Below are 22,752 nucleotides of genomic sequence, written 5' to 3'. Positions count from 1 at the left end.
CTTTATTTGTTGCCCATTTTCAGGTCTTTTAAAAGCTCCGTTTTCTCCTACTGCATCTGCAGGCTCTTGAAGTCTGTGGGATGCCCAAGTGTGTACAGAAACTCCAAAATAGCACAGTCAGTCTCTTTAGTTAAGAATAACATGTCAGTTTTCTCCTCTTGCCTTTGTGTGCTCTCTGGAGCTCACCCATGCATGATGTTCCAGTTGACTTCAAAAGCAAGTCTGTGGTTGGATTAGCTCCGCAGGACAGAGAGCAAGGTAAGAAACAGTCTTAGTGTTTTGATGGCCCGTGGGGGAGCTGATAGAGCTATGTGGCTACCAGGGTGGATTTATTCATCGGTGTCCTGCCTCACCAAACAGACAAATTTACATAATACTTAATTTCACTGTCACCATTAGAGTTTCTATTTTAAAATTAGAAGTGTCAAATGTAAATTTCTAAATATACAAAAAGGTTCTGCACCCGAGTTTCAAATCCAGTGGAAGAGATATAGACATAACCAATTCACAGAAAGAAAATAGTCCAAAGGCACAAAGGCGTGGGACATTTATATACTAAGGTCAGTTTAAATGTTAGAAAAAGGGGCAGAGTAAAATATGGGGTATTTGCTTTCCAGATATTTCTAACAGGATTGACTTTTCTATCAAAGACCAGATATGGTCTTGGGCAACAGAGGGCAGGCTGAGTAGGCTGAAGGTAACATTACACGCTCGGGATGTATACTGGCAGAGAGAGGTAATAGAGACGAGAGAAGAGTGGTTGGGGCTGTGGGCATGAAAGAGACATGGCAGGGGCAAGAGGTAAGAAAGATGTGGCACAGGTGGGGTGGTCCTCACATCACTGGGAAGTCAGGAGAGCCACCTATGAGAGATACCAATGTAGACACCAAAAGAGTCCAGAGAGAGGTCCTGGGGAATAACTCTGCCAGTCTACAGAGTACTGATGCCAGGGAAGTCTCTTAACTCCCAGAAAGTACAGGACCAGATTTAAAAACAGAAAGGTCAAAAGAACCCAGGCAGTGATCAAGGAGTCTTGGATTGAGGCTATAGGTACAATTTAAGATAAACAGAACTAAACTCAGGAGTTGGCCGGGATAAAAAAAATCACATAAAACATTGGCAGGATGCACACTATAGAATCAGGGATCAAAGCAGCCAAGGATGGGAGGAAATTAAAAATTGCTTGACTGGCTGAGGTTATGCAACCTTCCAGAATAGTCTAGAAAAAGGACCAATTATATTTACTGCCATGATTCCTTCTGTTGGTCTGTGGAAGAGAGAAGAAAGAACATGAGGATAATTCCTTGCAATTTAATTTACCCCCGTGTTGGTCTCCAAGATCCAAGTATGTGTTGCTCAAATTTACATAAAGCTGAAAGCAGTTTTTTTTAATTGCCTGGCCTCTTTACTCTAAAGTTCTCTGAGGCCGTTTTGTTCAGCATTGTCTGTGGGGATTCTACAGGAGGAAACAGCTGTCTGTGTGGTGACTGAGTGCATAGATTTTTGTGTTTCTGAATCTCAGATTGAATCTCTACTGTGGTTAAGTTCTAGTGAGCAGAGCAGAGACAGAAATGAATTCTTGTCTCCCGATACTGTCACTCTGATGTTGCTTTTGGAGTTGCTGGCATGCGTACTGAGGCTGTAACAATACTGCTTTGATTTGTCATCAGACCCTTCATAGTAGATTTTGAAAGGAAAGACAAATATTGTGAGATTCAAATGAGCTTTTCATTTGGAAAAGAAAAGCTAGTGCATGGAGCTATCTTTTCTAATTATTATAAACAAGTATTACTCTCCTTACGCATACACTGTGATTTTATGACCCTTGGGTTTCTCAGTAGTTGCTTCCTACCTATGAAACATTTTCGTATTCAATTTCCTAGCTCTTATAATGCACTGCTAGGCTGTTTATCATTATTTTACTTTATTTATAAATTTTGGAAGAGGGAATTATCAGTAAAATAAGAATATAGATAGATAGCCTGATGGCTATAATGAAATCTGAATTTGGAGATGGTCCCACGACTAAGTTGTAATAAATTGCCATGGTTCCTCCCCATAATCATTCCGGTCTCTCCATCTTATTTAAGCATGCAACTTTCATGTCTATTTCCTTGAGGTATGTCTTCATCGCTGCTTTGCAGGTTTTAGGACCTGGTGCCTGCCTAATCCTAAGGCATCACTGAATGGCCCCTTAGATTTCTGGATAGCAAATTCCAATTGGGGTTGCTGGCTCCTCCCTAGCTTTCCCTCCCTATGTGTTTGGTCCTGATGATCCATTCTCTTCTGAAAGTTTCCACTCCCCAGGCCTTCATGGTACCATATTATCCAAAGGGTTGATCTTGCTTATCTGTCTCTGTCATGCACTTGGCTCCCTCTCTTTCTCCAAGTTCATCCTCAGCCTGTGGTCCTTCATACCACACACATTTTTGCCCTGTGCTGTCATCCTCCATCACGATTTACAAGCCTCCTAAAATGTATACATGTCACTCAAGTCCTCCACATGAAATTCGGAGTTGAGTTCCCAACAGCCTTGGGCATCAGGCACCCACAACTCAATTATGCACAAACTTATCACGGCTCCCCTGGTTTCCCTTTCTACATTTTTCTGTTGGGTTCCGTGACATCATTGTCCACTTATTCATCAGAAGTAGAAGTACAAGTCATTTTTTTTTTACTCTCCCTACCCCATTTTTGTTGTTTTGAACTTCAGATCAAGGGCTAGAACTAGTTAATTTTCTGTCCTAAATATTTCTTGATTCCCTTTATAATAATCATTCATTATCATCACCATTTGTAGTTCAGAACTATTGCCTCTTGGGGTTTGTCTCCTGCTGGGACATCTAAACCATTTAAGTGTCTGATCCATTAGTGTCAAGTCCATCCAATACAGAACCGACGGTAGATTGGCTTTGGCAAGTCTAAAGGCCTTCAGTGTTCCCACTCTCTGCCAGATATAAGAACAAATTAGCTCCAACCTACATTCTACCTTAAATCTACCACTTCCTGCATCTTTCTAGTTGTTTTTTTTCTTCCCTCTGACCACTCAGGTCTTATTTCAAATTTTTATCTCTACTGATATACAACAGTATATAGTCTTATCCATATGAACACTATTTGTGTGCATTTGCTGTCTATGCTGTTTCAAGCTCCCCTTTCACCCTTCTTTCTGGTCCTGTGCCCAACTCTCTTTTAGTTGACACAGTGGTCACATTCTTGAGGGCCTCCACTTTATGTGGCATGCCTTCCTACCATTCCCAACTGTACTAAGCCTTATCAATATACTATACCTAACCCAGGCTGTGCATTGATTATATGACTTTCCAGTTTGTCTGGATAGCTGTAAGCAACTTGCTTCCTTTCGTTAAAATCAAGATTTTCTTAAATAAGAATTTACCCCAGAACTGGAACAATGTTTGCCCAATCCTCTACTGATAAATGAGCCATTTTAGAATGCTTATGTAAAAATGTACTTACCTCTAATTTTCTTTCTCACGCCATCAAGGAATAGTAACAGAGTCACATGTTAAAATTATCTTTATTCTACCTTCTTTCCAAGCATATACACTACATATGATGAAAGGCTTATTCTCAGAGGTGCCAAAAAGACTAGCTTTTTGGCTTGCAGAGAGTATCATAATTAAAGCTTCATGGGGATCTATTTTCTGGATTCCAGCTCAGTCCCCTTGATAGTATAAGGCATTGCTTCTCTGTGATTTTTAAACATTTAAAGGTATTTTCCAAACACTTTCATTCAGTCACATACCTAGAACATGGAGCTCCCAAGGTAGCCAGTTACCATGCCAGAGAAAGGCTTTTTAAAGCTTTATTCATCCACATTTCAGAAATATGGTTTTTTAAAATATGAAACAGGAGCTCACTGAGTGTTGCTGTCCCCAAAATACTACACATGCTATTTTCTCAGGAAGAGAAGTGAGGTTTATTTTTTTTGTTAATGAAATGCCAAACAAACGCAGCCAACTTGCCAGGCAGAATGGAATCAGAGCAGCGTTGGCGGTAGCCTGCATTGCTCCATCCATGCAAATGTTTTGCAAAAATTGAGCTTAAGCAATTATAATTTTTTTTTTGGCCAGGTTCTTTTCAGGATAAAATTGGGGCATTCAGGAATTGAGGATGTAGTCACAATATTAGAAGCACTTGGGGACACATAAAACAGGGTCCATTAGGGTTTCAGTCCTTCTCCCCAGGCCTGTCCTTTGTGCGCTCAACCCAAGACTCTCTGGTCTAGGACCAACAGGAATGTAAATGAAGTGGCAAGAGTCAGATTTAAGCTTCCATTCTTCCTTCGGAGGCTTTTTTTTTTTAAATGAAATGTATTCATTGTTTCTTTCTGTTCCTCTGTGTACCAGGGGAAACAGACACATACTCATGCCTCAAGAACTCAAAATTAGAAGTCTCTTTCAAAACAGGATTCTCCCAAAGAGCAGAAGAAGGAAAGAAAGAAAAAGAAAGAAAGAAAAAAAAGAAGGAAGGAAAGAAAGAAAGAAGTTAGACACATGGGTATGGTTCTTTTTGAAAGCACCTCATCAACATATTATTAACATATTGGTGTTAGTTAGTTAGTACAGTTAGTGAGCATTTTGGCTTTCATGGAGAACGTGGTTTCTTCAGTGAAGAGTCGCCTCTTCTGCTGTGGCTCTAAAGCAAACAGAGGGGATGCTTAGATACATAATATGTGTCCCAATAAAACTTTATGTACACAGACAGACAGCATCCTGGTTGCCGTTTGCCACTTCCTCGTTTGGCTCATTGCTTCCACTAGTTACTCTTGTTTAGATTTTGGTTTTAAAGTCGTGAAATAGAAGACAGATATTTACTCCACCTTGAGTAAAACTATTCAAAATAAACACTTGAATTCTTTAATGATTAGGAATGTTTGGTGGGGTTTAGGATTTTCTTTTCTTGTATTTGATTTTTTTTTTTTTTAATGGTAGGTTAAAATCCCATTTGCTGTAAACATGAGTTCAGAGTAAGGTGAATTCACTGCTATTTTCTACTCTTTGGACTGAACGTCCTCATGGGCATCATGTTCTAGATGGAGCTTGGGAAGGACCTGTGAAGGGTCAGTGGCCATGGGCCAGAGAAAGTGCCACTTCTAGCCTTGTCAGGGACAAATATTTGCCTGACAGGGCTGTGTGATCACAGGGACAGATGTAAACCAAGGACTCGAGTTACACTCAGTGTTCTCTGAGCACAATTGCTGTGCCCTCTAATCCTTGTGTGTTGCTTCAGAAATGTCATTATAAAGCTAATACTATCCATGGTGGAAATGAGGAAGTACAAAGGAACACTTAGCTACTACTTCCTGTTCTTCCCTCTTTGCTTCCACTTCTTTTCCTGCCTAAAACAGAGGTGAGCAGATTGATTTTCTTTTGTTTAGACTCTCATGTAGCCCAGGCTGGCCTCAAGCTCACTATCTAGCCTAGATTGGTCACAGATTGATTTTTTCCCCCCTCTTTGGACTCTCATGTAGCCCAGGCTAGCCTCAGCTCCTGATCTAGGCCAGGATGATCTTCAATTCCTGATCCTTTTGGCTTTACTCTTCAGGTGTTGGGACCCGCCAAGTTGTGTCACCAGGCACAGCTTAAACGTTTTGCTTTTTAAGTTTTACACTTCTCCACATGTATGCTTGTCTGTGTGTAGGCAAGGTATACCTGGCACTATGTTATAGTTAATGTTCCTTGATTTTCATTTCCACCTAACATTTGCAGTTCAATAATTGCTCACCAGCAGATCTCTCTAGATGCCCCTGTTCTACATATGGATGTTGCCCTGTCTATCACCATTTTACACTTTTAGTTCTTCCTGCTTGAGCACCGTGTACTGCAGGTACTGTGCCCATGACAATATTCTAAGTGACGTTATATGAGCAAATTATAAAGATTTTTAAAAACCCTCTTTCTTACGGCAAGGAATTATTATTTGCTTTGTATTACACTAATTTTACTTTTATATGATCCAAAAGTGATTGTTAATGATATTGCAGAGTTTTGCAGCACTCTCCTGCCTATGCCCTCTAGTCTTATGGTGGTGTGTATCTGTGCATAATTACAAAGGTTTATAACTATACAACCAAATATTCATGAGCACACACACATACAGGGGACAGTTCAAATAGCCAAGCTCACAAAATGGAGATCATTTTGATTGTATCCGTTGTGACAATGGCATCCAAGTGGAGATTGTGCACAGATGTTGAGTTTCCAGAATATTCTACCATCCTTATAGTAATCGCTACATGCTTGCAGCCACATAAACAAAGGACCCTTAGCCTCTTGGGTACAGACACCTTTAAGCTCCATTCTTCGGCAATAGTTATTTTTACGTTTTCAGGATTTGCTTGCAGCCTTATTCGCTCTGAGATCTCCTCATCTATTTCAGCTGTGTCAAACTATGACAAAAACAGAAGAAACAGGGGTAGACTAATGTGTCACTCACGCTGGCTGAGAGATAAGCTGAGAGAGCAAGAATTGGGTGACGAAGGAGAAAATGTGTCATCCTTTGAAAAAGAACTCTTCTCATTCCAGCTATATATAACTTACCCATTGTAAATGACTAAGGTTATCATTAGTTATAATAACACCTTACATGTGTCTAGGACCACATAACTTCCAAAGTCCTTTTTGCCTGTTAATTCATTTCATCCTCTGACAGGCTGTCAATCTGCCAGCACAGACCTTATTAGTTCCTCTGTGTGTCCCAGCCCTCAGGTACTTCCTGCTGTTCTTTCTAAACCTGGTACCTCAGATCATAGACACAGGAGAAAACCAGCCATGCACACCTCCCAGAAGGCACAGTGCTTGGCCGTCCTACTTGGGTGATATGTGGAAATCAGCACACAGCAGTTAGTTTCTACCCAGAGATAATTCAAATCATTAAAAACCCAAGATCAGATAACTAAAATTATTGAGGTCATGCTATTTTTTTTTTGTGGAGACATGCGACAGCATTGAAAATGGGTAGTATGGATTAATTCCAAAAATTTATTCTCACTTATATCAGAGAGTCACTTGGGTTCCATCCATTTCTCTTGCAAATTAGCTTGTGATAATCATAATTATGACCCTCAGGTGCCATAAGACAATAAAATACCTCCTAATTACTAAGAGGCAGTAGTCTATGTCTTTTTGATATACAGTTTCAAGGATTTTACTGCCTTGTCATTTCTTGAGAATCAGTCACCTATATATGTGATCTGTGCATGTGATTAAATGCTTCTCACGATAGTATTTCTGTAAAAGAAAGTCATATGCTCAGTGTTGAATGCAATTAAATCATATAGGGGGCTTTCCCCTATGCTTCTGGTTAATGTCAATCATTCTGACTTATTGGCTCATTATCTATATGCCCTTATAGAAGTAAAACAATGCGGTGGGGGTGTCATTATGAGGCTTTATCATGTGAGGCCACATACATGATCAGATAGCAGATAAGACCCAGGAGGTATCACTCCCAGCGTCTTGTAAAGTCAGCTCCAGGGAACATAGGATGTTGCTCAAAGCCAAATAACTAATCAGTGCCAGAGAAACAAAACCCCAACCGCGCAAGTCAAAAACTTTCCCTGTCCAACCACAGGCATGTCAGAAACTAGCCTTGCAAAATCGATGCTGGGAGCTTCAGCCAGCCCGAGTCTCTTCACTTCACATGAAGGCTGGCCCTTTTCAGCCTGTCAGAGGAGGTAATGTCAAGCAGCAAATTGGAGGTAGAGGCACCTTCCTGTACTCTTGGTCGTCAGTGCCCAGTGATGCCCTTTACAGTGCACCCACCTTGGGAGAGGTCCACCCAATGCATCGTTTTGTGGAGATGGTTTTATTTATTCTGAGTTGAAACAAGACCGTGACATGGCAGGGCCCTTTGTAATCATTTTTTTCCATGTGTGAGAAAAGGAAGCTTTGAAAGGAAAAACTGGCATAGGAGTTCTTCACTTACCTTGGGTACAAAACAGGTTTTTCTGCCTTTGTCTGATGAACAGAACAGGAGGTGCCTGCTCTTCTTGGAGAGACTGAAATAAGAGATAGCTTTGAACGCAGGCCTCCGGATGAGCATCTCTATCTAACCAGAACCTGTCCTTAAACAAGCTATTCTGATATTAACAGGTGACACAGCAAAGTCACTGCGTCGAACGCGCTCATCTGCATGGCGCCATGAGAAGGTGAGGGACATCTCTGAGGAAGCCAAGCGTGGGTTATTAATTATGTGTAAGGAACGAACAGTCCCCGGGAAGCCACACGGAGCTCGAGGAAACCAAAACACTGGGCAGACTTCTACTTTTTTCATGAGGGACCGCTGATTCCACATGCAAATTGCCAGCTTGTAGAAAGCTGCTAACAAAGCAATGCTGTGTGCTTCTCTGCTCAGGAATACTAAAAAGAAATGGAAGAAATGTCTTCTGTGTTTATTAAGCACTTATAATCATTTCTGACATTTCAAGTGTAGCGGGAATAGAATTGGAGAAGATTAGGGGAATAAAATTTTAGCATGATATCAGTCTTTAAAGAATTGAATGAGTGGCCCAGGAACCATCATTGTTTAAGCATGACTCTATCATTTAACGAGAGAGGAGAGAGAGAGAGAGAGAGAGAGAGAGAGAGAGAGAGAGAGAGAGAGAGAGAGAGAGAGGATGGGGAGAGAGGAGGGAGAAAGGGGGAGAGGAGAGAGAGAGGAGAGAGGAGGGAGAGAGAGAGAGAGAGAGAGAGAGAGAGAGAGAGAGAGAGAGAGAGAGAGGGAGGGAGAGAATGGAAGGAATTCTGCCATTATTCTAGAATAGTGTAATTTTGAAGTCAGGCATAAGGACAAGATCAAGTTTGATGTCACACTGTAAGACTTATTAAAACTTAAGAACAAAGGGGAATAAGAGGTGGGTGGCAGTGGCATTGGAGTGAGGACGGACGTGAGACACTTGAGGGCCCGGTGCCCATCTCCTCTCCTCTAACCTGGCTCCTGTGCAAACGTTTTCATAATGGAAAAGGAGCAAAGCCTAAACAAGTCAGATTTCTTAAGAAAGGGAACTTCAGTGTCAGCAACAAAAGAGGTGACTTTTACATCTGGGACGTCGGAGGGATGCTGAAGCGTTGTCTCATTAAAATGTATGACCGGAATTAATTCGCATTCATTTTGTTAAGAGCCAAATCACCTGGGTTGAATTTGTGTGTGGAAGCATAAAAAAAAAAATGAATAATGAGAAATGGAACAGGTAAATGCAGTGGCCAGGGAGAAGGGCCCTAGGTAAAACAGCGCCTCTTCATGCTCTCTGTTATTTTTATTTATTTTATTTTTTATTTTTGGTGGGCTGGGGAGATAGTTCAGTCAATAAAGTCATGGCTTTGCAAGTATGAGGACTTTCTTATCCATCCCCAGAACCCATGTTAGAAAAAAAAAAAAAAAGAAGAAGAAGAAGCTGGGTATGGTAGCACTGTGGAGGAGGCAGCGACAGGAGAAACCCCATGAGTCACTAGCTATCCAGATTAGTCTACTTCATGAGTTCAAGGCCAATGAAAGGCTTGGTGGGTGGGACCTGAGGAATGACACTAGATGTCTTTGGGCTTACACACACACACACACACACACACACACACACACACACACACACACAAATCCATACACATGGGGATATGCATACATATACACATATACTGGGGCATGCACACACATGCCTACATCCAAACACACAAAGGCATGTACACACCCAGAGTTTTCATTTGGTGTTTAAAGAAATTAGTCTGAAACTGTGTGTGGGATAAAGCAAGTAGAATTTTTAAAACAAATGACAGAATAAAGTTTATCAACACCTTTCCATGGAGTCCAAGTATATGTTAATAAAGGGGGAAACAAAAAGAAAAAGAAACTTCCAAAAAGAAAAAATTACACAGTTTGGAAAGAAAACCCAAAAAGCATATTTAGTGATCTTGTGAAGCTGAGGTGAGGAGAACCCAGGGGGAGAAGAGTCATGAAGTGGCCTCAGTTGAGGCTGCACCTACCAGTGTTTTCTGAAGATAATAATAAAGGCTATGTCATGTCTGGCCCCGTGATGTGCAGAGATAAAGTGAGAGACTCGGCTCGAGTTATCTCAGAATCAAAAGAAGGATATACTTTGCCTGGTACAGATGACTAATCTCTACAAGTAGGAGGCCAGACTGGGTGGGAGGCTCAACCTCTCTTCACTGCAACTTTTTTGGTTGCCCATCACCCAGTGTGACATTTCCCTTATCTCCGTCTGTTCTCCCAGTGGTGCATGCTGTCATCACCTGCCAGGTTAAGGTATTTGTGCCAAATGAAGAGCAGGGAACGTAGTGTTTTCCTAAGACCTTAGCCACTCTTGACCTCCCCAGGGTTCTAATTTTAGAACCGTCCTTGATTGGCCGCTGGATACCTTGGCGACACATGGTCCTCGTCTAGAAAACTAAAGGTTGAGTATTTACCAAGACCTCATTTCACAACGAGAGTCTTTTAGGACATGAGGTGACAGGCCCCTTCTATCTGAGGAGGGACCTTGATGCTGATGGTGAGGAATTTGTGCAGAGATGCCTGTAGGATAAAAACGGAGACTGGATGGCCTTTGTCTCACCGTCTCTTTTTTTCAATGCTCATCTCAGATGAGGCTGTTCACACATCCCTCCATCAAAACCATAATCCTGGACCAAGATTATGCTTTGTACTTCCAGGTTTTCCTTCTCTCAGGTATATCAGAGAGTGTCTAGTCTCTGAGGCAAGAAAAATTACATATAGGGGTCTCTCACTGTCAGCCTGTTGGGGACCAGGGACTGGTTGTCTCATCTGATAGCAAGCAGTCCACATTAGCCCTTTGGTGCATCCTGAGGGTGTGGCCTCAGCGTAGCTTCTCTTTGGATCTCCCGCTGAGCCTTTGAGCTTTTCATGCTTTCTGGTGGTAATGTCATTTTAGAACCAAAAGGAAAGAAGGTTGAATTCATTCCTCTGTGTGTGTGTGTGTGTGTGTGTGTGTGTGTGTGTGTGTGTGTGTGTGTGTTTTACTTATTGTACAGTGTCATAGAAATGGGCACCAAATCTACCATGTTCTCCTAAAATTTGTATTACTCTTACTTTGAGATATGGAATTTTATTTGAGGTTCCTAGGCAGCCTTTCTGAAGACATCAACGTGACCTCAAAGAAGTGCAAGCACTTAGGGCAGGGGTTTTCAACTTGTCGGTCGCCACCTCTTTGCCAAATCTAGCTCAAAAAAAAAAGTTACCTTACTATTCATAACAGTAGCACAGTTACAGTTATGAAGTGACAACAAAAATAACTTTATGGTTGGGGGTTACCACAACATGAGGAACTGTATTGAAGGGTCACAGCATTAGAAAGGCTGAGAGCCACTGACGTAGGGTTTCAGGAAGGGAAGCTAGCAGTGTAGAAATGGGTATAAAGGGCACCCAGGCAGCTTCCCCACTTCCAAGTTGAATAGTGGTTAAAATTGTGTCACCGATATCTGGACCAAATGGACTTGTGTGACTGTGTGCTAACATCTGCCACAGTACCTCAGAGCATCCCTTCCTATATAGATACGGCTTCCTCTGGCTTGTGAGATAAGTGTCTAGCATCCTTAGCTGATTTTGACATATTTTCCATGATATTCCTATGTTCCTGCAGAATAAAGTTATGTGTGGCTTTGGATGACGATACAGTTTTAAAGCCATGTTGTTCCTGTGCTGAAAGGAATTCCCCGTGTCCACATGCACCTTTTCTAAAAGTGTGTACTGCTTTCGCAGCAACAGGACAGCTTTTCGTTGTAGGTGCCTCCTCAAAGCTGGGGGTGCATGCATATAAACTGAACGTTCTCCAATGTGCCCTGCACTGAGTGAAGCATTCAGCACAGATTAAGTCTCAGTATGGTTATTTTTATTCCTGTTTTGTAGGCAAGGAAGCCAATCCATGAGGAGGTAAAATAACACACCTAACTTGCCAGGACAGAGCCAGGATGTGGCCTCAGGGGGCTTGATTCCATAGGCGACATTTAGGTCGATGGTCTTCTCAAAAGTTCCATTGAGTCATTTTGATGTGAATGAGAAATAGACGAATAAGCCTGGAAGTCAGAGCAGATGCATCAAAGTTAGTTCCCAAGCCAATTGATTTCATTCAGATGGGAAGAAAAGAGCCAACGTAAAAAAATCACCATTTTTGTTTAAGTCTCCAGGAATCAAGAACTTTAAGGTCAGTGACCCATGGCTCAGACAGGCACATGTCAATTCCGTGTAAACACAGACACTGCAGGGAGCCAGACCACCTGTATTAAAATCCCAGCTCCACCACCTGGAAGCTATGTGACCCAGACAAAAGGCTTGCTGCCTCTGTGATTCTGTCTCATCTGTACAGTGAGTGTAATTGTCTTCGCTCTACAAGGCTATTGCGCTATCAAAGAGCTCAGGCAGGCAGATTTGGAATAGTGCCTACGATAGAGCTAAGTGCACACTATACGGGTACTTGTTTTCCAGTCATCCTCATGGTCTTCTCAGGAGATGAGATGAAGATACTGGCAGTGGAAGAGGCTTTATGTATTTAACTCTCAGGGCTTTATAGAGCAGAAGATATAAAATGCATCTCCTGTTAGATGAATGTCACTGACTATGACCTTTCTTTAGCTGCTCTAGAACAGTGGTTCTCACCCTGTGGGTCGCGACTCTGCAGGGGTCGCGTATCAGGTATCAGAAATTTACATTATGTTTCATAACAGTAGTAAAATTATAGTTATGAAGTAGCAACAAAATACTTTTATGGTTGGGGAGTCACCACAACATGAGGCACCATACTAAAGGGTCATAGCATTAGCAAGGCTGAGAACTACCTCTCTAGAATTCTTTGGCTTTATCTCATTGAAGTTGCAAATGAAAAACTGATCAGCCAATATGTTGCCTGCCACTGTGCTAAGTTGCAACTCTGTACCTAGCCAAAGGGGATTTAACATAACATATAAATTGCATGATTTTCTAACTGAAACAGAGACTGAAAGTTTATTTTGGAAGTCTGAATGTTGATCTGAGCAGATTGTTCAGTCATCAAAGTGCTTGCTATGCAGGCGTGAAGACCCAAGTTCAGATCCCCAAAAACTGGTGTGGAAGATGTACCTGTGATCTCAGTGACAGAGTTGCAGAGACACAAGGGTCTCTGAGGCTTTCTGCCAGGGAGCCCAGTCAAATTAGTAAGCTCCAGGTTCTCTCTAAAAAAATAAGGTGGGATGGTGGTTAAGAAAGATATGTAACGCTAACCTTTAACCTCTATACATTCAACCATATGGGTGAACAGGCTCTTAGGCGCACGTGCGCGCGCGCGCGCTCGCACGCACACACACACACACACACACACACACACACACACACACACACACACACTTGATATTTCAGAATGTTGGTAATGTTCCTACCTGCAAAGGACAAGTGATTAAGAATCTAAAATGTAGCTTTTCATCTTGATAATTCATCTTGGGAAAATACTGTAGTGTATGGGACATTTGTAGATCTGAAGGATTCCCACACACTTAGGTCTTCACTTCTGTTTTCTGTAAAGACTCAGATTGTATTTCAGGAAGTCTTTAAAGGGCTTTCATGGGGGTGAGGTATGCTTTATGCCTTTAAGGCTGACTGGCCAACTCTGCCAGCTCACCAATGGGAAAGGTTGGCAAAATTCCAAAGGTGATTAGTCTTATATCTGTTATTTCACCCAGTGGAGTGTGTTTGGGTGGGTGAGAGAGAAAGCCTATAATTTTATAGCTCTTAGTAGACATTCATAGCGATTAGTAGGCATTTCTGCTAACGCTCTTTTTATTCTTAAAAATTGGTTGTAAGAATCCCAGCACTCCGGACAATGCTAGGCCACTCTGCCTCCAGAATAGAAGCCACCCCAAACTTGGTACTAAGTCTTGACAATACAAGTCATCAAGGTGTAAATACTGATCCCAGATACCGATTAACTTTTATCCCATTTTTTTTCTTTGTCCTTTTTTAAAGAGCAAAATTGCCTTTTGTGAAGATTTCCCTATGTAAAATCTGAACTTAATCCTAACTATTTACAGAATAGTGTGCCACTGCCGTATTGGTTAGAAAATAGGAGCATGATCAGCCATTATGGTGTCATCAAGTGGTTTCATCCCCGTAGCCATCAATGTGCACGTGTTTGTCTAGTTCCTTGAATCACACTGTAGATGATAGCACTGTGGATACATTAGAACAACAATCATGCCATACTTTTTTTTCGGGGGGGGGGGAGTTGTCGTGGGTCACTCTCATGTGATGCTTAGTGATGTCATTGCACTTGGATAATTAGGTGCAGGAGGGGCCTCGAGATCATCCATGGGTCAGCTATGTGGACTCTAGCTGCCAAAGGCGCTTCTCCTTCTGAACAGAGCGCTTTGCTCAGCCAGTGTAGACATGGCCTGATAAACAATGGAGCCCATGCCCTGAGGACTGGAAAGTGGATTGATCTGATCCTTTAACTGAAAATTGTGCACAGGTTTGATGGATGGTTGAAATGACCGCATTCTAGTAAAATGGATCCTAAATTGACTGTAATGTGATGAGTGGGCCTGATTTATAATGAACTTGAAAGGGGCAGCGCTGAGTGCCGCAAAAGTTAATCAAGGGACTATCAAATCAAAGATTTCACCGTGAGCTTAACTCTGCATGGCAGGGAGGGTCTTGCCAGCTTATATCCGTCAGGCCTTAACACCAAACCTGTCAGAGTGCTGCCTGGTCACGTCGCTTTTAACCAAGATGTCACCTACCTCATGAGAATTGAGCAGCCTTGTGTTCGCCTCCTTCTGTTTTCTTGGGACTAGCAAATGCAGAGGAGCTGCCTCTGTTAACAGTTGCACTTTTATTTTGCAGATTCTCAGACTGACGGCCTCGGTGAGGAAGTGGTTTAACAGCAGCCGTTGCACTCTGTACAGGATGGCTGCAGGGGGTGTATTCAGACACGGTCCCCAGAGATGCTGCTCAGGGTGACTGAGCCACCTCTCAGATTTAAATCAGGTGTGTGAAGGCTGCTAGAAACCTTAACGGTCGCCTAAAAATTTCCTTTTCTTATACTTAGGCCCACCAAGGAAATTAGGGAAGCTGGTGGCTTAAGCCTTAAAAACATACCTTAACACCCAAAGTAATCTCTCCAAGGATTTGACTTGCTCCAACTCAGTTTTTCCAAGACCCTCTATATCTCAACAAGCTTCCGAGCTTTAAATCTTAAAAGCATAACCATATTTTTCATATGTAAAAACAACTTGATTTTGGAGCTATATTTAAAAAATTGAAACTTGAACTTTGATTTTTATTTTTTTAACTAATAGTCTATTTCCTCCGGGAGGAAAAAAAAAGTGTTATTGGCGATATGAGTTAACTGTGAGAACTCTAAGGAAAATATTACCTCCAAATTCTCTTTAAAGATATATGTTCACATTATCTTTAAATGGTTGTTAAGTGGTTCAGGAAAAAACCTAGCCACGTTAACAGCTTCAGAAAATACAAGCTGTGTCTCCTTTGGAGATCAAGTTGTGCTTAATAGCCTATACGCTTAATTCGTTCAGCACCTACACAGTCCCTGTCACTGTGTTTTGTTGGAGAGGAAGGAGAAGCTGTTTCTACAGGTGTCAAAGGAAAATCGATGCTGAGCCACGGATTATTGGATCCCATAGAACCGTGGAGACTTGGCAGTGAAATTCTTCCAAAGGTGAGTAGGGCCATTGATTTTTTTTTCTGCTCATGCCTGAGGAAATATGGCACAAGGAATGGAGACTAAATTTAGATTGAAAACAAGTGCAACATGACACTTTACAAAAAAAATGCAATAACTTTTCCAAACAATAAGTGTGGAAATGTAGTAATGACATGAGCATATTAATTGCCCTCTTTTGGGTTTCTTAGATTCGCTTTAAAATTTTTTCCCTTGGTAATTTTACAAGACAAAGCACAATCGTTTGGCCTTTTATCTGTAGTGCACATTCAGCTAATTTGTTTTTGGTGGAATATTTATGTCATGTAATATTGAAGTCTCTCCCTTTCATTCCCAATAGGAATGCAATAACCTTTCTGTTTCTAGGGAAAACAACCCCATTATGCATGTTGTCTCACTTAAAAATAGGAGCCTGTCACTAACCTTCATGCTTAAACCGTGTTTCCCATATAATTTGCACTATGGTTTTTAGACACATACTCATTTGCTTGTGTGTTTACATTTCAGTTTCTTCTGGATGTCTGAGGGGTAGAAGGGAAGAGGAAAAAACAAAAAAAAAACAAAAACTAAATCAAAGCCGGTTCCTAACTCCTTGGTTGTTTTACTACATTGCCTAGCAGTCCATCTGCGCAGGCAGAGGTAGAGGTGTTCCTGGTTTGGGAGGTATAAATCCTGTGGGAAGTCAACTGGAGAACATTTTACGCATCGCTCATCCTATTATGAGCCTGCTGCTCTTCCATCTCTCGACAAGGTAAGAGATTTATTGTGAACTGACTGCAAGAGGCAGAGGATGTTGCATGTTGGGCAAACTGCTTCCAATGTATATATATATATATATATATATATATATATATATATATATATATATATATATATATTGCGAGTTATAACGGAAGATACTCAATTTATTTTCTAAAAGCATAATTGTAGTGACTAAGCTGCTGGCTTACACGGGGGCATGCTTGTCTGTCTCTGGCAGTGCCTGTGTGTTTTTTCCTGGGGTCTGGGTTCTGCAGTGTTCTCTTCCTCATGGGAAGTGGGGTGTGGAAGATTTTTTATTTCATAATGAATTTGAGCAGAGTTGATGATCCAGGAAGGGTTATTTGTGCTTAAAAATTAAAAAAAAATAGCCAAATTACTACTTTAATCTGGCTAGCAAGAGATACGTCTGAATCAAACTCATTTGTGCAATCAGAAATTGATTATAAAATGTCAAAATACAAAAGGCTTGCTAGTTCATAGTAATGAATGTGATGATCTTGATTTTTTTTAAATTGGCAAGAAAACAAACAACAAAACGAAACAAACAAACACAATTTGTTCTATTTTCCTTAGGCTAAACTTTTAAATGAGCTGAAACACTGGAGGCTATGTACAAACTTGGATTGCCTAGACAGCATCCTGACACTGACTGTACCTCATGTCACTGTTCTGTGTGTGACGGTTTACTGGAAGGACACAGAATTATTCATAAAATAACCTACAGTGAAAATCTTTGGATCTCCCACTTAGTGAGGTAAGATTTTTATCAAGTGCCATGAAACTGCATCTGATTTCATCACTGTCTCATCATGGTACCTGTGCCTTATCTGAACGGAGACTCCTTTGAAGTATTTAAAACTAGTCTACTGAATGGTTATAGAAGTCAGATTTTTTTTTACTCTTTTTCATCTTCACTAGCTTGTATAAATCAGAATATCATGCAAAATATAAAAAAAGTGTAAATGGTATATTTTATGTTATGGGGGCAAAGGGCATACCATTTTCTACTCTTTGCTGAGATTTAATGACTGGTGTATAAATTCTTCAAAGTGAACAAGCCAAAGACAATTGCATCCTTTCAAGCGCTCTGAGGTTAAAATAGGAAATACAGACCTTGTGATGTGTGATAACCATATGTACACTGGTTTAATAGTGGAGTGTCTGCCTGAGGAGACTACAACCACCAAGGTGAGACAATGCAGGTCCTGGGCATGGGAACAACTGTAGACGCCTGTGCACAGGATTCAGGGAGCACCAGCACCCATCTCTTCACTTGGTATGCATGTTATGTAGACCAAAATGAAAACATTTTTTTCTATGTCTATCAAAAACATTAAATTGGAATCTCTTATGAGATGCTGAATTTTTGTTATCTATATCTAAGCAGTATGATGCAGCCATTTTTGTTCTCAGTTAAGTGTGTCTTCTGGGTTTTTATTGTAGGTGGATATTTCCTAGATAATTTGGGGAGAGTGGCAGTTCACTGAGGCATACATACCCCGAGTGTGTGAGCTGTCTGGGATGCCAACATGGCAGAATACAATGTGTTTGACTTGGAAATATTTTATTTCTTGTTTCTTATCATCCTTTGGGGATTTTTCTGGGCTCCCCTCTCTTCCCTTTCTCTTTGATGTTTCTATTGTATTCCACTTGGCAGCTAAAGCACAGAAGTAGCAATAAGGCTGCCTGGCTACATTTTCACAGTGCCACCAACTGCGAGTTAAGCTGACAAACATTTTCAGAGCTCGGCCCATTTCATTCACAGCAGGATGGCAGGTAAAAGCATTTTTGTATTAAAATATACATTTTGTTTCTCTGAGTTTTTGGTTTAATTTTTCTGGCTTGCCGGTCAGGGGAGAGATGGAAGTAAGCTGGGGATCAAGTGCCTGGGGTATTTAATCAAATGCCCCGCAACTCCTGATTACAGGATACGAAAATTTCACTTTTAAGGATTACTATGGTGAATTTTGTCAACTCAAATGGGCCTCCCCTTCCACAAAGCATGAAATTGGACCGCTTCCTTCTCACCACCCCCTAAACAGAATATAGTGGAAGAATTGCAAAGTGTTTCTCGGCTAGCTGCTGGGTTATTAGAAACTAAATGTGCAGAGTAAAAATACTAATTGCATGTGTCTATCTGTGCCTAACGTGCACAATGGTGTGGCTTGTGTGTGTGATTTATGCAAGTGAGCCACCTTTCACTTTGTTCTATTGACTTGATTACAACCCCTTAAGTGGTAAGTACGAGCCATCTTCCATGTTGGGTGAAGATTCCTTATCAAGCAGACATCACAAAGCCAGTCGTATGCTGACCTTTGACCGTGTGACCTTTCACCCCCTGTCCTAAACATTCCTGCAAGCAGGAGCCTGTGTGGTGGTAGAATGAAACAAAACTGGCTTTTTTTCCCTGAGCAGGAGTAGACTGTGGGAGTTCCCTCCACGACTGGTAAAATTTGGATAAAGAAAATCCATTTGCATTCATGCTGATTATACTTTTAGGTTTAGATCTTTACGTTTCGAGTCACCTGGGACAGATGAGTGTAACGCTGTCACATTTATGGTGGGAGGACTGAAGTTCTGAGATATGGCAGATTACCGGGATGGGACCATTACTCTCTCTGAATCAAAAGTCCCTTAACTGGAGTCCAAATCCACGCCTATTGAAGTCAATTTACAGAGCCTCTTCTCCTGGTGTTATCACCTGTGCGTGTGCCACCTTCATCCTACCTTGGAGTCTGACTGGCATTTTTGTTTTGCATCCTGTAGATATTTCTTTTCAGATTAGATCAAATCTTAACAGTGGGTCCAGTGGAAAAGTCACAGGGCCCCTTTTTGAAATCTGATGAGACATGGATGCCCGCACTGTGGCTATGCCTAGAATCTTGCCAAAGGTATGTGGTCCTTTCTGCTTCAGCAGTTGGACAGCTCCTTTAGCCAATTTGTCAAGGCCGACAAAGATTTATTTTTCTATTTATAAATGTTGTGTAGGGTCCACATGGATTGTTGGATACTGTTTTGATCTGGGGTCAGGATCAATAAGTTAAAAAATATTTCAGAAGTGGGGCACGGTGGTGCATGCCTGTATGTAATCCCTGCATTCTGGGAGGCAGAGGCAGGCGGGTCTTTGTGAGTTCGAGGCCAACCTGGTCTACAAAGCAAGTCCAGGACAGCCAAGGCTATATGAAGAAACCCTGTCTTGAAAAACCAAAAAAGAAACAATTCAGAGTTACTTCTCTGCTTGCCAATGGCAACAGAACCTTGGAGGTAGCATGATGCATTCAGAGAGTAGACAAGGCCATCTCTTCTGTGCTCTAGGGCGTGTGGTGACTTCATTTTCTATTATCAATAGGATGCCTTACATCTGTTCATTTGATTTCTTTGGCTTTCAAGATGGCTTTACAGCATAGTTATATGTGAGGGCAAGGTTTGAAATGGGAGAACGCAAAAGCAACATGTCAAAAAGGTTTATTTAATATTTTTGAATTCTAATGTGTTAAATTTTTTAAAATGCTTGAAAAAGTCTTTGTTTTGGCATCAAATCGTTGAATAAAATACAGTGTACAACACCTGTAATGAGAAGGAGTAATCTCTTATGGTCCCTAAGGGCCCACTAGGCTAATAAGCCGTTAATGAACTTGAATCTAAAAAGATGTACCATTGCTGTCTAATGTTGCATAAAGATAACGGTCCACCTTGATCTGGTTCCTTTCTAATTATTAATCCCAGTGGCCCATGATTCAGGTCAAATGCCTGCACCTGTGCTTTCATGCATACCTCCTTGGGCACATCTTTCTGAAGTAATGAAAAGGGCAGGGGAGGGAGACCCTAGTGTCTGGCAGTGCTGCCCCAAACAGGACATTTTAAAATTTCAAGTTTGGACTTTATTTTTAGAAAGGCACATTCTAGCTGCATCACATGTACTTCATTGTTTAAAACACATTTCAATGGGATTCTCTTTGAGCAAAGCTGGGTGTTTGAAATGGGCCTGACATCTCCTCTCCTCTGGACTCTGGTAGACCTTTGTTGGGTATCTCCCGCGTTCCACCAAGTAGTTTTATGCCAGGCATCCTAACACACAGAGCACACACTTTATTCAAGTTTGAAAATATGCATACTAGAGAGACACGGCGTTGTGACACACAGTTGGCAACAGAGAGGTGCCTTGTAAATGATGCTCACTGACCTGAATACACTTTTCTACCCAGATATTTCAGGTGATCATCCTCATACAGTATAAATGAATTCCCTGGGAATTTGCAAAACTGTTGAACTGAATCTGTTCTTCTGGGCTTTTAGGAGGTTGCAGTTCTGTTGTCAGCATCTTAAAGATACAGAAGCTTCTTCTTGGCCCCTCAAATTTTGTGTAATAGATTGCGTTAAACAAGAAAAAAAAAGGGAACTTGGAATAGGGGGATTTGGCTTCCTTGGTATCGATCTAGAACGTGTGTGCATGTGAGTCTGTGTCTGTGTGTCTGTATGTGTGTAATCCAAAGGGAACATTGCAGCTTGTGTTGGTGCACACATGTACTGGTTAAACTAGAAATGACTTTTGAGTGTTTGAATTCCTGCCTTTCTAGTCATTAGCTCTATGAAAAGCTTTTAAGCCTGCTTCCTCACCTATACCATGAGGCTATTCACCCTTGTGCTTGCCCCCATAGCATGGCAACAGAGTGTAAATGATACAGTGAACCCAAGAGCAATGTGTAGTGTGTGGTAAAAGGTCAAAGCACATCAGTAGTCCTTTTCCATGCATTTATTATGTGCCCGAGCGCACACATATAACCCATCTACATGTTTTTCAACACAGCACATTATTACTTGAAGCAGACTGGCTAATCTTGAGGGTCAGTCGTGAAAAGGCACTGCTTGCCACTAGCATTGGCATCTTCCACTGAGCAGGTGCATCCTCTTCTTACTCAGTCGCAGTGCCCAATGCCTGTTCTCTCTCTGTTCCTCTCTGCTGGCAGATTCTTTCGAGTCAGAGCCTGCAGTTCATCCACACAAAGGTGGAGGTGACCGAACACATTTGCCATACTGCCCTTAGAAAGGTCATTGACCTCTTATGAGGGACAAAGTACTGAGCCAAGGAGATTGCTGGCACAGGGAGCAGCTGGAGAAATTATTCTAACTGCAGTCTTTGCCTGCCCTCTGGAATGGTCCCCAGAGTCCGGATGGTTAACTGGGCCAAGGGGTGAAGTTAGTTCAGCTGCTGAAGGTGCCTGCTGGGGCACTTTGTGGGGTTTGCCTGACATTCTCAAAGACAGCCTCTCTCTAAGCCTGGGGCCATTTAGGAATGTCTTTCAGCTTTTCCATTTTTAACACACACACACACACACACACACACACACACACACACACACTTTTCATTTATGACTGTGGGTTTTGAATTTTGCTGTGCCTTAGCACAAGCTATAGAACTTTCAACAGTTTCCCCAATATTATTCTTTTTGTTTGGATATAAATGTCTTTTCCTCCCCATATCCTATCCATGTTTTTTTCATGCTTGCCCATTGTATTTCTCTCACAAAGATTTTTTTTGTTCAAGGTTGAAAGATTTTCATGCATCAGGCAGTATTCCTGACACTTTCTTCTGAAATAGTCTTTTTGGTTTTTCATGCAATTTGTAGGCACATTTTAGGAGTTTAAGAGGTACAACTGCACTAGAGGCTCATGTTTCAATAGCCTTGTAATTTCTCTTGGACATCTATATGCTAAGTGGAAGAATTCTAGGGTGGCCAATGCACCTTTGTTATGGGATGCCACAGAAAAGCCCTTTCTGTTAATGGGGGCAACTTAAGGAGAGATAAGCCTATTTAGATTTTACTAACTGCCTTGTTTATCCCTGGAGTCAGAATAAAAGGACCTTCCCCCTCTTTGTAAGAACCAATCAGATCATTTGCATTTTGTAGACACCAAAGTGGTGCACACACTGTTCCCAGTTTGTTTTTAAATAGTACACCTCTTCCACCTTAGCACCCAGAAGGCAGAGGTGGGTGGGTCTCTGTGAGTTCAAGGCCAACCTGGTCTACACTTAGGACTAAAATTATTTTTCTCTATCAGCTACCCTCTCAAGTAGTTTCTAAGAAAGGGCTCAGAAAGAGTCAGTGTATTTGGTAGTTTGTAAAAACTAGGTAGGATGAGCTCTCCTTAAATCCCCCCATTGCCTGGAATAGCTTTTCTGTGGCACCCTGAAACACAGGTGCCAATGTCTACCCTAGAATACTTGTACTTAATGAGCAGCTATCCAAGAGAGGGAAATTGTCCAGCTGTGAACAGACGGGCCACACCAGGGTCCA

General features: G+C 41.5%; 1 long non-coding RNA gene across 7 annotated transcripts in view; it reads left to right on the top strand.

Moving 5' to 3' along the window:
- Positions 1–22,752, top strand: part of LOC311604725 — a 93,089-nt gene that overhangs the window by 13,834 nt on the left and 56,503 nt on the right. For 6 of the 7 annotated variants that reach the window (XR_014781624.1, XR_014781625.1, XR_014781626.1 and 3 more), the window contains 6 exons: positions 14,857–15,000; positions 15,549–15,691; positions 16,202–16,445; positions 17,030–17,210; positions 17,610–17,732; positions 18,114–18,232. This is a non-coding gene — a long non-coding RNA (uncharacterized lncRNA). The remainder of the gene's footprint in view (positions 1–14,856; positions 15,001–15,548; positions 15,692–16,201; positions 16,446–17,029; positions 17,211–17,609; positions 17,733–18,113; positions 18,233–22,752) is intronic. The other variant, XR_014781629.1, reaches the window with a different exon arrangement.

The sequence above is a fragment of the Acomys minous genome (assembly GCF_964271855.1).
Source record: "Acomys minous genome assembly, chromosome: 9".
In the NCBI taxonomy this organism is placed as follows: Eukaryota; Metazoa; Chordata; class Mammalia; order Rodentia; family Muridae; genus Acomys; species Acomys minous.
This window is presented reverse-complemented; position numbering and strand designations above follow the sequence as displayed.